Source organism: Pseudophryne corroboree, chromosome 5 (genome assembly GCF_028390025.1).
Source record: "Pseudophryne corroboree isolate aPseCor3 chromosome 5, aPseCor3.hap2, whole genome shotgun sequence".
Classification (NCBI taxonomy): domain Eukaryota; kingdom Metazoa; phylum Chordata; class Amphibia; order Anura; family Myobatrachidae; genus Pseudophryne; species Pseudophryne corroboree.
Window position 1 is genome coordinate 214,788,103 of NC_086448.1, and position 15,750 is coordinate 214,803,852.

Below are 15,750 nucleotides of genomic sequence, written 5' to 3' on the forward strand. Positions count from 1 at the left end.
CCCATAGTCATTTTGATGAGAGAGAAAATACTGTAGGTTTCTGCTTATCCTCTGAGGTGGTTGTGATAGGTAATCATCCATTACTTTCAGATAGGCACTCACGCTTTGCTCCATTTAAGCACAGTTTATATGGGGAAGTGTATTTTTATGCATACAAAAACATGTAAATGTGCAATTGTTACCCCAATTTTATTGAATTAAAAAGCTAAATCATCTGCACTGGTGCTCTTCAGAAAGTAAAGTTGGGGCCCATAGATTGCATATAGTGACTTTTGCAAAAAATATGGGCTTCGATTCCATATATTATTATCTTTTATTTATATGGTGCTACAGGGGTCTGCAGCACCTTACAAAGTACAGAATGGCCAAAAGAAGAAAACAGTGACTTACCGTACGATACAGAACATTACAGGACATGGACATTGTTCATAAACGGTAAGTGACTTAATGGTTGATGTATCAAACATTGAAAAGAGAGGGGAAAAAATGTGCAAGTTACTTGGTTATGTGACATCCTCCTGTTTTGTTTTTTTCTGTCTGACACAAGAATGTGACAAAAGGGAGCACAACTATTTTCTCAGAGCTCATGTGTGAGATCCATAGTTGCCAACTTACTGGCACAGCAGGAGTCGGTGTGGCTTGAAAAGTGGGCGGCTGCGTGGAGGACAAAGGGTTGGCTTCAGGAAACTTGCTCACTCTTCCGAGCATCTGGGAGTGCCAAACGATTTTTTGGGAGCTTCCCAGCCATTCCAGGAGAGTAGGCAAGTATGTGAATAATAAATTATAATAATAATTATAATGATGGGGCACCAAAAACACAAACTAACCAACAAAAGTTTGACATCACAAAAACTATATTGCTAAGAACATAATTGTAGCTTTTATCTTCATTCAGACCTGCATCTGGTTATATATGTGACTGGCTCTCTCATGCAATATTTGACTGGTCCTCTCATGCAATGTATGACGGGTGGTCTTCAGTATGCCGAATGTCGGGATCCCGGCGCACATTATACCGGCGCCGGGATCCCGACACCCGGCATACCGACAGCTATTCTCCCTCGTGGGGGTCCACGCCCCTCCTGGAGGGAGAATAAATAGCGTGGCGCGCGTATCGCACCACCGTGCCCGCAGCGTGGCGAGCGCAGCGAGCCCGCAAGGGGCTCCTTTGCGCTCGCCACACTGTCGGTTTGCCGGCGGTCGGGCTCCCAGAGCCGGTATGCTGGTCGCCGGGTGCCCGGCCGCCGGCATACTGTACTACACCCTGTATGACTGGTTCTCTCATACAATATGTGACTGGTCCTCTCATGCAATGTGTGACTGGCCCTCTCATGCAATGTGTGACTGGTCCTCTCATGCAATGTGTGACTGGTCCTCTCATGCAATGTGTGACTGGTCCTCTCATGCAATGTGTGAATGGCACTTATGCATGGGTCAACCACAATATGCTATAACAAAGTATTATTCTTAGAATTATCCTTTTGTTATATAAGTCTATATATTACAAAGGCTGTACAATGATTAAGTGCTCACATTGGATTTTGTCGCCCTGCTGCTTATCTGAGCATTATGACTGCTGATGCAGCAATGTTAATAAACCATGTCCATGTCCTGCAATGTTCTGCACTGTAAGTTTCTTTCTTTCTTATTTTGTCCATACTGTTTTGTACTTTGTAAGGCGCTGCGGACCCCATGTTTTGCCGTATAAATAAAGGTTAATAATAATAATCATTGTCAATATTATCATCCTAACAGTCAAAGGGAAAATGGAAATATTCCATTCTAATTACAATGTGGGGGAGTAGTCTACTGAGATAGACATGCCTCATCTTGATTCTGTGGGCCGGATTCAAATCCCCCCACCCTCCTGGCCGCTATTGTGCCCGCCAGCAGTATTCTAATGTTACTGCTGATGGATGCCACAAGGTCATTTCAGCTCGCTACTCCTGGGTGCCCAAACGGGTCTTTTTACGATCACGCCTAGTACTTTAGTCGGTTTAGGTGTTTTGCGCACCTGAATCCCGACTGTAATGGATGCGATCAGTGCGATAACGGGGAGCAATTTGAATATAGCCCCTATGTCTCCATCACTTTAGACGGGAGATAGGGGGTGCGATAAGAGTTGAATACCCCATTATGGGGTATGTGCAATTGCGGTCGAATTCCCGAAAATGTCGAAAAACGGGACATTTTCGCCAAAAAAAAAAAATTTCGACAATGCAATACAGTACTTTTCGCCAAAAAAAACGGCCATTCCAAATTCGACTTTTTGAAATTCGACATTTGTCAAATTCGACATTTCTGCAATGGTACAAATGCGGCATTTCAACAAAAGTATATTCAATTGAAGATTGTAAATTCGACAACAGTGCTTTTAGACAGTAAATTCGTAATTTTCAATCTGCCACACTTTGCTGGTGGAATACAATAAAAAATGTTAAAAAGTTTTTTTTTGTGTTTTTTTTTTTGGTAATAGCATATCTATTTATATTAGAAGGGATTAGGTACTTGGTTTGTCTATTTAGGAGGCACAAGTATTATTTATATATTTTTTAAAATATATATATATATTTTTTTAAATGGAATGGTGTAAAAATCAGAAAAAAAAATGCGTGGGGTCCCCCCTCCTAAGCATAACCAGCCTCGGGCTCTTTGAGCCGGTCCTGGTTGCCAAAATACGGGAAAAAAATGACAGGGGATCCCCCGTATTTTAACAACCAGCACTGGGCTCTGCGCCTGGTCCTGGTGCAAAAAATACAAGGGACAAAAAGAGTAGGGGTCCCCCATATTTTTTGGACGAGCACCGGGCTCCACTAGCTGGACAGATAATGCCACAGCCGGGGGTCACTTTTATACAGCACCCTGCGGCCATGGCATTAAATACCCAACTAGTCACCCCTGGCCGGGGTACCCTGGAGGAGTGGGGACCCCTTCAATCAAGGGGTCCCCCCCAGCCACCCAGGGGCCAGGGGTGAAGCCCAAGGCTGTCCCCCCCATCCAAGGGCTGCGGATGGGGGGCTGATAGCCTTGTTGAAAATGGAAGAACATTGTTTTTTGCAGAAGAACTGCAAGTCCCAGTAAGCCTCCCCCGCAAGCCGGTACTTGGAGAACCACAAGTACCAGCATGCGGGGGGGAAACGGGCCCGCTGGTACCTGTAGTTCTACTGCAAAAAAAATACCCAAATAAAAACAGGACACAGACACTGTGAAAGTATAACTTTATTACATACATTCCGACACACATACTTACCTATGTTGACACGCCGACTCTGGGCTCGTCTCCAATGTCGATGTCCGGGGTACCTGAAAATAAAATTATACTCGCCTGATCCAGTGTCCGGTTCTTTTATTGTAATCCACATACTTGGCAAAACAAAAAAACGCATTAACCCAAACCAGACAGACTGAAAGGGGTCCCATGTTTACACTTGGGACCACTTTCCCCGAATGCAGAGACCCCCCGTGACTCCTGTCACAGAAAGGTCCCTTCAGCTAATCAGGAAGCGCCACTTCGTGGCACTCTCCTGATTGGCTTTGCGCGTCTGAGCTGGCAGACAGCGCATCGCACAGCTCCCTCCATTAGTTTCAATGGTGGGAACTTTGCGGTCAGCTGTGGGGTTACCCGCGGTCAGCCGCTGACCGCGGGTGACCTCACCGCTGACCGCAAAGTTCCCACCATTGAAGATAATGGAGGGGGCTGTGCGATGCGCTGTCTGACAGCTCAGATGCGCATACAGCCAATCAGGAGAGTGCCACGACGTGGCGCTACCTGATTGGCTGAAGAGACTCTCTGTGACAGGAGTCACGGGGGGTCTCTGCACTCGGGGAAAGGGGTCCCATGTGTAAACATGGGACCCCTTTCAGTCCGTGTGGAGCGGGTATGCGTTTTTTTGTTTTGCCAAGTACGTGGATTACAAATATCACAGGACACTGGATCAGGTGAGTATAATTTTATTTTCAGGTACCCCGGACGTCGACATTGGAGACGTGGCCAGAGTCGGCGTCTCAACATAGGTAAGTATGTATGTGTCGGCATGTGTGAAATAAAGTTGTATTTTCACGGTGTCTGTGTCCTGTTTTTATTTGGGTTTTTTTTTTGCAGTAGAACTACAGGTACCAGCGGGCCCGTTTTTCCCCCCATGCTGGTACTTGTGGTTCTCCAAGTACCGGCTTGTGGGGGAGGCTTGCTGGGACTTGTAGGTCATCTGCAAAAAACAATATTCTTACATTTTACTCAAGGCTATCAGCCCCCCATCCGCAGCCCTTGGATGGGGGGGACAGCCTCGGGCTTCACCCCTGGCCCCTGGGTGTCTGGGGGGGGACCCCTTGATTGAAGGGTGTCCCCACTCCACCAGGGTACCCCGGCCAGGGGTGACTAGTTGGATATTTAATGCCACGGCCGCAGGGAGCTGTATAAAAGTGACCCCGGCTGTGGCATTATCTGTCCAGCTAGTGGAGCCCGGTGCTGGTACAAAAAATATGGGGGACCCCTACTCTTTTTGTCCCTTGTATTTTTTGCACCAGGACCAGGCGCAGAGCCCGGTGCTGGTTGTTAAAATACGGGGGATCCCCTGTCATTTTTTCCCCGTATTTTGGCAACCAGGACCGGCTCAAAGAGCCCGAGGCTGGTTATGCTTAGGAGGGGGGACCCCACGCAATTTTTTTTCGGTTTTTTTTTAACATTTTTAAAAATCGAATCAAAATCCGTCAAATCGGCCGTTTTTCAACAGCGGGACTGTCGAATCCATTTTTTATTGAATATGTCGAATAATGATCCAAAAGGTCACCTCTGCCAATTATACAACTAGCCCATGTTTTTTACTTGGTTTGATGCATTGTTTAACAGGCTGTAAGGTATATATAATTTCCTGTACATTTTTTGACCAACCATAATAGGAACACTACACATCCTAGTTACTATTGTCTACATTCTGCATGCATCAAATGCTGTGGCATTCAAACCTTACTTTTAATGGGCATAAATGTATTAAGCTTTAACAAGAGATAAAGGGGAGACGGATAAAAAGTGATCAATAACCACCCAAACAGCTCATAATTGTCTAACTGTCATTTTTCAAACACAGCCTGTGACATTGCAGTTAGGAAGCTCATGGCTGGTCATTTATCACTCTTTATACGTCTCCAATTTATCTCTTGTTAAAGCTTAATACATACCCTCATGCAGAACATTGCACCCAAATGACTGCTTGTGAATATATACTTGTCTAGGTATATTGAAAATGAGAGCTGCAGATTATCATTACTGATTGCACTGAAATACTAATTAGCAAATTGGGTGATCAGAATTATAGCATCTGCTTTTATATTAGATGGCTTATGCACATGATGGGTTGCTATTGATAAAATGGTATATTGGGGGTCATTCCGAGTTGCTCGCTCACTAGCAATTTTTAGCTGTCGTGCAAACGCTAAGCCGCCGCCCTCTGGGAGTGTATTTTAGCTTAGCAGAAGTGCATACGAAAGGATCGCAGAGCAGCTACAAGAAAAAATTGTGCAGTTTTAGAGTAGCTCCAGACCTACTCAGCTCTTGCGATCACTTCAGACCATTCAGTTCTGGATTTGACGTCACAAACACGCCCTGCGTTCAGCCAGCCACGCCTGCGTTTTTTCCTGGCACGTCTGCGTTTTTATTGCTAGCCATTGCTGGGGGAGGGTTCATTGGAGTTTGGGTGTAATCATTCTGTTCACATGCTGTCATTTTGTGGCAATTACAAAGTCATGGTGCATTGAGAATCATGACTGGGACATAGCTATACCGGGATACAATTTATTTAGGAAGGATAGAATGGGAAGAATAGGAGGAGGGGTAGCAAATGCAATGTATGTGAAAAAAAGCATTAATGCTACTTTAATATAAAATATTGAAGATAAAACTGAGGCTCTTTGGGTCACCATAGAAACCAGGGAGAACATTTTTTTAAAATATATTTATTGAGTTTTTATAATGAAGCAAAGAAAGATACATACATTTGTACAGTCTCGGAAATGGGACAAAGAAGACATTCAGGCATGGCAAAAGATAATACAGGCATAACATGATGTCTCTTATGAAGAAAAGTACAATACAATGGTCAAAAGGATTCTGTAGTAGGGAAGGCTGAGAATAAAAAGGCAAAAAACAGAGCCGAGGAATCAACCTTCAATCAAGTAAGAAAATGCACCTGCACAAATAGCATGTAAAAGGAAATCAGTAAAATAGAGAAAATAAACAAAGAAGAAACAAGAAGGACGGACTGGAAAGGGAGGGATGGGAGGGACGTAAGGTATGGAGTCTGTGTTGGTAAAGAACACAAAAAAAAAGCTTTTCTGTGACAGGCATATAACATTAGGAGAACAAAAAATATAAGTGAGTTCATGAAACAGCCTTGGAGACAAACATTAATAGAGTAAACAAACAGTTTTAAGGGTCAATGGCAATGCAACACAGTAAGAACCATTTTGTTGAATCAAATAAAGATAGCACATGTTGTTGCTGAGAAGAATCTAAAGATTCTATAAATGGGCCCCAATTTTTGTAAAAGCGTATAACATTACATTCAACATTGGGCAAAGTTAATTGGCGGTCTAAGTATAAGGTACGAATAAGGCGTGAACGTAAAGTATCAAGCCTAGGAGGAGATTTGACAATCCAATTAGTAAGAATCAACTTTTTCCCCAAAGTTAGAATAACATATAGTAATGGGATAAGGTGTTTGAGATGTGATGGGATGCCCCATTCCGTAAAGATCAGGCCAAGCATTGTTTTGCAGTTCAACTTTAGTTTGAGATGGAATGTGGAGTTGATAAACCATAAAACTTTGTACCAGAATTTCTTTATTTTAGGGCAGTTCCAAAAACAATGTAGAAATAAAGCATTGGGAGATCCGCATTTCAGACAGTTCCCAGACTCAGAAGAGACCATATGTTTCAGTTGGCAAGGTGTGATATAGTCTCTGTGCGTGAATTTAACATGTGTCTCTTGAAGTTGTAATGAATGGAGCGCTTTGAGAATACTATCAAAATTATCTGTCAATTCTTTGTGAGTTATGGGAGAAAGGTAATCCGCCTTCCAACTCCTAACAATCGAAGCCCATAACTTTGTCTCAAACCCAGATAGTATGTCCCAATAAAGGTAAGAAGTTTTATAAGTTGAGAGTGAAACTAAGGCAACAATATGTGTGAGAGGGTCAATGTTGGGAGTCGGGTCATATGAGGGGGTAAGAAAAGGACATAGTGTCTCAATTGCAGGTACATAAAAAAGTCTGCACGTAGGACTTGGTATTTGCTAATTAAATCGGAAAAGGACATTAATACACCTCCAGGATCAATAACATCTTTAATTAATGTAATACCCTTATGTTGTCAGTGGAGAAACCTTGCATTGTCTAGCGTCGCTAGCAAACATGGGTTACCACAAAAGGATATAAATTTAGAGTGAGCCGAGTTTCTCTACAGTGATTTATTTACAGACCACCATGCCAAATAAGCATCCCAAAAAAAAGGGTTAGTACGGGCAGACATAGGGAGAGTAGCCTTAGGGGTGTGCAATAAAGCACAAAGATCGTATGGAGCGCATAGTGTTTGTTCTAAAGTGTAATTAGAGTAAGTAGAATGAGAAAGGAACCAGTCAAATATATATCGAAATGCTACAGTTTTAGTAAAAGCAGATATATTTGGCACAGCCAGACTGCCTGCACTTTTGCGTAGTTTAAGTTTGGCCAGAGCCATACGAGGTGTCTTACCTGACCATAGAAATTTGGTAAAAAGTTTTTCACAATATCGACGGTCTAATTTTGTTAAAGTGTAAGGTAGCATCTGGATAAGATACGAAAGTTTAGGAAAAATAATGCTTTTCAGCACAGCAACCCTGCCCATGAGGGACAAGGGTAAAGGTGACCAAGCATCCAACTGCGTGGCAATGTTTTGTAGAACGGGAGTGTAGTTAAGGGTATAGATATTGGACAGAGAGGATGGTATATATATATATATGCCCAAATATTTAACCTGGACACATTGTGTTTAAATATAGATAAGACAGGAGAAGAGGGAGAAGAAGTGAGAAGAGCAGATGCAGAGGAGGACAATGGGAGGAGCTCAGACTTGTCATAATTAATTTTAAAACCCAAGAAAAGGCGAAATGAATTAATGGAGTGAAGAATGGCCGGGATGGAGGTGAGAGGATTAGAGAGAAACAATAACATATTGTCTGCAAATAGCGCTACTTTAAGGGAGTGGTGAGCGATACTTATGCCGCAAAAATCAGGGAGGGTGCGAAGAGTAATTGCTAGGGGCTCAATGGCCAATGCAAATAAGAGTGGAGAGAGAGGGCAACCCTGTCTGGTGCCTCTACACAAGGGTATAGGGGCTGACAGGTATCCATTACAAATAATTCGGGAATGGGAGTCGTTATACAGTATACGTAAAAGTGAGATCAATTGATTAGGAAAACCAAATTTATTAAGGGTAGTAAATAAGTGTTCCGAAGAAACCAGATTGAATGCTTTCTCAGCGTCAAGCGAAAGTAAAAAAGGGGCGGTAGAATCTGAAGTGGAGCTTAGCCAGTGGGAGGCCGCAATAACCTTGTGGATATTAGTTGAGGAATGTCTACCGATTATGAAGCCCGTCTGGTCCGAATGAATTACCCCAGGTAGTAATTTTTTTTATCCTATCTGCCAGAAGTTTGGTGAACAATTTATAGTCCACATTGAGTAGAGATATTGGTCTGTAAGAGCCAGGCAGGTGAGGGTTCCTGCCCGGCTTTGGCAGAAGTCAGATAATAGCGTCTGTAAAATATTCGGGCATAGAGGGAGCAAGGAGCAGGGCATTAAAAACTGAGACCAATAGGTCTATAAGTTTAGGTAGGAGTATTTTATAATACACTCCCGAGAACCCATCCGGACCAGGGGACTTCACAGGCTTAAGCTGTTTTATGGCGGCTTCTATTTCCTGGGAAATGAATGGCGTGCATATAGTAGCTTGTGAGTCAGTCGGAATGGAAGGGGTATCAATAGACTCCCAAAAAGAAGACTCACCAGAGATATCTCTGGGGGGTTGGGCATAGATATCTGTGTAAAAATTGTGAAATAAAGAAGCAATATCTTTACCTGCAAATGAGTAAGTGCCATCAGGGCGTTGTATAGAGTGTATAAGAGATGAGGTATTCGAGGATTTCACTAAGTTAGAGAGCAAGCTACCAATTTTGTTACCAAGCCTATAAAACCTATGGTCCCTATAGAAGGTATGTTTATCACCCATAGAGGCGAGGAGGCCATCACATTTGTGCTTAGCTATAACAAAACTAGATTTAGTACTAGGAGTTGGGGTAGTCTTATAAGTTTGGTAAGCTGTAGTTAACTGAGATTGTAGCAGTTTATATGAAGAAGCACGTTCCCTTTTATTCTGGGAGACATATTGAATTATGAGACCCCTAATCACAGCCTTAGATGTCTGCCAGAAAAGGTTAGGGTCTGATTCCAATACGGAAATGTCATCAAGTCTGAACTCCTCCCAAAATAAATCAAGCTTATTACGGAAACCCAAGGAGGAAGCAAAATAAGATGGAAAGCGCCAGAGTTTATATGAGCTTACATCTAAAGAGGAAGAAAAGATACCCAGATAAGAGAATGATCAGAAAGAAACATCGGCTCAATGTGTGCATCAATTATATTAGAAAATAGGGGATCGGACAAAAGAATATAATCAATTCGTGAGAGCGACCCATGAGCGGTGGACAGGCATGTAAAGTCCCTATCAATAGGGTGTATGGCTCTCCAAGCATCGGTTAGCATTAACTGTTGTGAAATAAAAGGGATACCGACCTTAGGGGGCGGCCTTCTGCGAGCAGAAGAATTAGAGTCCATAAATGGGAAGGAAACCAGATTAAAGTCACCCCCTAAAAGTAAACAATTAGACATAAAGGGGGTCAGTTTGCATAGTATCATATGAAAAAATGGAGCAGAATGGGAATTAGGGGCACAAATATTACAAAAAGTATACTGAGAGTTAAAGAGGGAAAGATTAACCAGCACATATCTACCGTCAGGGTCGATATCAGTGTGGAGCATTTCTACAGGGAGTCTCTTCTTAGCCAAAAGAGTAACTCCCCTAGCTTTGGAAGAATAGGGGGCAGCTGCAAGAACTGTCCATCCGAGGGTGGACAACTTTAAAGTTTCTGAGAGGAATAAAAAAACAGGATGCGAGTTTGTCTGGAAGGCGGAGCTCCCAGCCGAAACCGCTCTGTTCAAAAGATGAGTAAGGGAGGAATAGTCCCTTCTAAAATCAAAAAAGTGAATAACATATAGGTAGCAAATAAAGGCAATTTTGCCACACCAACACCTGAAAAGGAACAAGAAACATGGCAGAGCAATGTTATAATGATAAGAGGAGAGGAAAACATGGCATGTAGTACTAAGAAAATAAATGGTAAAGACAAATACGTAGTCGATACATCACCACAACAGAAAATGTCCCAATTTTGCATCAGCAACACAGCGTTAAAGAAGCGGGAAGCAAGCAAAACTATGTGAATCTTCTCCGGAGGAAAAGTATGGAAGCAGTAGAGAGTTCCCGAGAACATGGCATAAACAGTGACGACTGTTAAATAAGATGGAACAATAGGAAAAGGTAGTCTCCTCAGGTGTCGTCCTCTGCCAGCGGGCCTGATAGTTCTCGTAAATGCACCATTGCATCGTCGGCCGAAGTAAAATCTTTGAAGGCCGATCCATTGAAGATTCTCGGATGAGCCGGATAAAAGAGGGCGAATTTCTTTCCTTCTTGCACCAATTGTGAACATACCGGGGTAAAGGCTTTACGAAGCCGTGTCAGTTCAGGGAATAGTCCTGAAAAATAAGAATTTTCGTGCCATTCCACGTGAGATCTCTCTTCCGTCTAGAGGTGGACCAGATGGTTTCCTTGTGTATATAGTTCAGGCATTTGAACAAAATGACTCGGGACCTAGAGGAGGAGGAGTCACGCAGTTGGCCCATCCGGTGGGCTCTTTCAATCACCAGATCCGAACAAACATCTTGGAAATCAAGCAATTCAGGTAGGGTCTGCTTCAAGAAGTGGTATAAAGCTAGCCCTTTAAGGGATTCTGGCAGCCCCACCACCTGTAGGTTGTTTCTGAGTGACCTATATTCCAAGTAGTCTAACTTGGCCCACACCTGCATGTCAGATTGTTTCAGCTACGTAGTTAAGTCTTGTAGAGAGGAAATGGCGTGAAAGTTTTCCCCGGCAGTGTGCTCCACAGCCAAGACTCATTTAGCGAGCTGTTTGCATTGGCTCTTAATGTCAGTAACTGCTTGTTGGAGGGCATCTGCATTATCTGCAGCTTGTTCCTTTAGCATAGGCTGCACTGTCTCCCTCACAGCTTGCACCACATCAGCATAAGTAAGAGTAGAGGGGGGGGGAGCATCTGAAGGGCGATGTGTTTTAGCAGGGGCTGCAAGAGGTTGTTGGTTCTTAGAGGGAGCAGCAGTAGGCAGTGATACCTGGGGAAGGCTAATGGTGGAGGTGCCCATGTCAGCAGCTGTGACGGCTGCCAATTTGTGGAATGCTGTGCGATCTGGGCATGGATTTTTGCCAGGCATTTGGCCGGACAAGTACTTGTCCATAGGGTAATATAGTGTAAAGCAGGAAGGCGCCAAGCCTTTCAGAGTATGGAAATTCCTGTCCTAATAATGCAGCAGATAATAGCCACAAGTGTGCGGCCGGCTGGGGCTGTCTGTTCCGCTGTGTGGGGCTGATGACGGAGTACAAGAGCAGTAGATCCCGCTGCAGCCAGCGGGTCAGTGAATAGCGAGGTGGTAATGAGATAACTCTTGGAGAGCGCTCCGGGTACGTTCAGCAGGAGATCCCACAAGCGGCAATCTGCTCCTCTGTGGGAGGCCAATGAGGGGGGAGAGGCACTATAAATCCCACTATAGCCAGCGGGTCAGTGTGCAGCAGGGCGGCAGCGTGAGAGCTGAAGATCACGCTCCGGGTGCGACCCACGGGAGAGCTCTCAGCACGTCTCACAGCGGTGCCGTGCTGGAACACTGGAGCTCCAAGAGGAGAGCCCAGGAGGGTGTGCGGGTGTAGCTGCAGCACTGTGGGGGGATCACTGGGGTGATCGGGTGGGCTTACAAAGCCCCAGCAGGGTAAAAATGGTCAGCCGGCACCGGAGCCGGACAGAGAGCCACCTCACATAAGCAGCGTCGGAACCGGAAGTCTCAGGGAGAATGACATTATTCGCATTGGGGTGATCTATAGACCATCAGGCCAGGGGCAGGATTTGGACAGGAACCTATTGTTGGACATCAATAAAATGGCTTTAAAGGGAGAAGTCATAATCATGGGATACTTTAATTTACCTAATGTCAATTGGGATGGGTCTTTTGCAAGTTCAGCTACAAGTGGGAAATTTCTAAATTCCTTACATGGAGCATCTCTCAAGCAATTAGTGAAGGAGCCCACTTGCAAAGACTCAATATTAGATTGAATTCTTACAAAATGGTGACAGGATATCCAACATATATGTGGGTGAGCACCTGGGATTCAGTGATCATCAAGCAGTATGGTTTAGTAAAAAGACAGGATCCAACTCCTGTCATACAAAAACAAAGGTGTTGGATTTTAGAAATGCTGACTTTGCAAAAATAGGGAGATGTTTAAGTGATTCACTGGCAGACTGGAGGAACTTGGAAGGAGTGCAGAAGAGGTGGAAAAACTGAAAAGTGCAATACTAAGTGCATCAGACCTTTGTATCAAAAGAGTTAGGAAAAGCACCAGGAATAAGAAGCCAGTGTGGTTCACAAAAGAAGTATCAACTAGTGTGAAAGCAAAAAAGAAGGCTTTTAGGAAATACAAACAGACTCAAAATAATAACGACAAAGAGGTATAGCTTGATAGACGGAAGGATGCTAAGAAAGTGATTAGATGTGCAAAGGTAGAAGCTGAGGAGAAAATGGCCCAGTCAGTAGATAAAGGTGGCAAAACTTTTTTAAGTATTTAAGTGAAAGGAGAAAATCAAATGGAGGAATAATAAGACTTAAGACAGAGAGTGAGCATTTGGTGGAGGGAGACAAGGCAATAGCAGATCACCTAAATAATTATTTTTGCTCAGTATTTACTACAGAAGGAGAAGGGATGGGGCCACAGTTAAGTTGCAAGGACATTCATAAAAATAAGGTAGATGAAAGTACATTTACAGAGGAGAAGGTCCTAACAGAACTTTCAAAACCAAAAGTGGATAAATCAATGGGGCCAGATGGGATACACCCAAGGATACTCAAAGAGCTAAAAGATGTGCTGGTTACGCCTTTAACAGAATTATTTAACCAGTCACTAAATACAGGTGCCATTCCAGAGGACTGGAAAAGAGCAAATGTAGTTCCACTTCACAAAAGTGGAAGCAAGGAAGAAGCAAGTAACTACAGACCATTCCTTACATCAATAGTATGGAAAGTAATGGAAAAACTATTAAAAGAAAGAGTTGTGGAATATCTTAAATCAAACAACTTACAGGATCCAAAAAAGCATGGATTAACTGGTGGGAGATCATGCCAAACAAATCTTATTTACTTTTTTGACTCTGTGACGAAAGTAGATCAAGGTGGAGCTGTAGAAGTAGAATATCTAGACTTTAGTAAGGCATTTGACACTGTCCCACATTGCAGACTGCTAAATAAACTTGAAAGCGTGGGAGTGGATTATAAATCAGTTAAATGGATAAGATCCTGGTTGCAGGATAGGAAACAGACAGTTGTAGTAAATGGAGTGCAATCTAAGGAGGGAAATGTTACCAGTGAAGTACCCCAGGGATCTGTACTTGGTCCATTTATATTTAATATCTTTGTTGGTGACATTGCAAATGGTACTGAAGGGAAAGTATGCCTTTTTGCAGATTATGCAAAGATATGCAACAGGGTAGACACATTGGGAGGGGTAAAACAAATGATTGATGACCTAGGTAGGCTTGAGAAATGGTCAAGAACGTGGCAACTACAATTTAATGCTAAAAAATGCAAAATCATGTACTTGGGTCTCAAAAACCCAAAGGCTAAATATAGTATCAAGGGTACTATAATGGAAACTACTGAGGAGGAAAGGGATTTATGAGTCACAATTTCAAGTGACTTGAAGACAGGAAAGCAATGCAACAAAGCAATGAGAAAGGCAAGTCAGATGCTTGGTTACATAGGGAGAGCAATTCGTAGCAGGAAAAAAGATGTGATAATGCCACTGTATAGGTCATTGGTACGGCCCCATCTGGTATACTGTGTCCAGCTCTGGAGACCATAACTCCAGAAGGATATAAACACATTAGAGAGTGTACAAAGAAGGGCAACTAAAATGGTGCATGGCCTACATCACAAAACTTACCCGAAAAGGCTAAAAGATCTTAACATGTATAGTTTGGAGGAGAGAAGGGAAAGGGGGGACATGATAGAATTTTTCAAATATATCTCTTAACAAAGTTCAGGAGGGAAACATTCTTCAAAGGAAGAGGAGTATTAGAACTTGAGGACATACACTGAGACTGGAGGGGGGGGGGTTCAGGGGAAATATAAGGAAAAATTACTTCACAGAAAGGGTAGTGGATAAGTGGAATAGCCTCCCATCAGTGGTGGTAGAGGCTAAGACTGTAGAGCAATTTAAACATGCTTGGGATAGGCATATGAATATCCTTACAAAGAATTGAGGTTCAAAAAGGGTTGAGATTGCCTAAAGGATCAAGTGTTTCATATCTGCCGTCAAATTCTATGTTTCTATTAAGAGATAAAGTGGAGACGGATAAAGGGTGATAAATGACCAGCTAATCAGCTCCTAACTGTAATTTTTCAAACACAGCCTGTTACATGGCAGTTAGGAAGCTGCTTGGCTGGTCATTTATCACTCCTTATGCGTCTGAACGGGTGGTATTCATGTGACCGCCGGTCAGCTGACCGACAGTCACATGACCTCCTCCACCAGCCCGACGGGTCACTGTGCCGATGGTCGGCATGCCGACCAACAGGGACTATTTCCACTCATGGGTGTCCACGACACCCATAGAGTGGGAACAGAACCCGCGGCGACCGCAGGTCGCCACCGAGCCCGCAGCGTGGTGAGCGCAGCGAGCCCGCAAGGCGCTTGCTGCACTCGCCCCTCTCCGCCGGGATCCCGGCGTCGGTATGCTGCTGGGATCCGCCGGTCAGCCGTACTACACCCGTCTGAACTTTGGGCATAATTCAGACCTGATCGCTAGCAAACGATTTTTGCACTGCTGCAATCAGATAGTCGCTGCCTACAGGGGGAGTATATTTTAGCTGTGCAAGTGTGTGAACGCATGTGTAGAAGAGCTATACAAACAGATTGTGTGCAGTCTCTGCGCAGCCCTGGACTTACTCAGCCGCTGCGATCTCATCAGCCTGTTCGGGACTGGAATTGATTTCAGGAACTCTCCCTGCAAACGCATGGACACACCTGCGTTTTTCCAGACACTCCCTAAAAACGGTAAGTTGACACCCACAAACGCCTTCTTCCTGTCAATCTACTTTCGATCGCCCGTGCGAACGGATCCATCGCACAAACCCATTGCTGAGCAGCAATCCGCTTTGTACCAGTGCGACGCGCCTGCGCATTGCGATGCATACGCATGCATATTTTGGATCTGATCGCCCGCTGTGCAAAAACGCACAGCAGCGATCAGGTGTAAATTACCCCCCTTATCTCTTGTTAAGGCTTAATACATTTGGGCCTCTGGCTTTTATCTGTCTCCACTTTATCTCT

The 15,750-nt window shown here is 43.8% G+C and overlaps 1 long non-coding RNA gene across 1 annotated transcript in view; it reads left to right on the plus strand.

The window, feature by feature from the left end:
• The window catches only part of LOC134928937 (uncharacterized), a 118,066-nt gene that overhangs the window by 1,837 nt on the left and 100,479 nt on the right, over positions 1-15,750 (plus strand). The window contains exons 2-3 of the long non-coding RNA XR_010178140.1: positions 334-435; positions 548-765. This is a non-coding gene — a long non-coding RNA (uncharacterized LOC134928937). The remainder of the gene's footprint in view (positions 1-333; positions 436-547; positions 766-15,750) is intronic.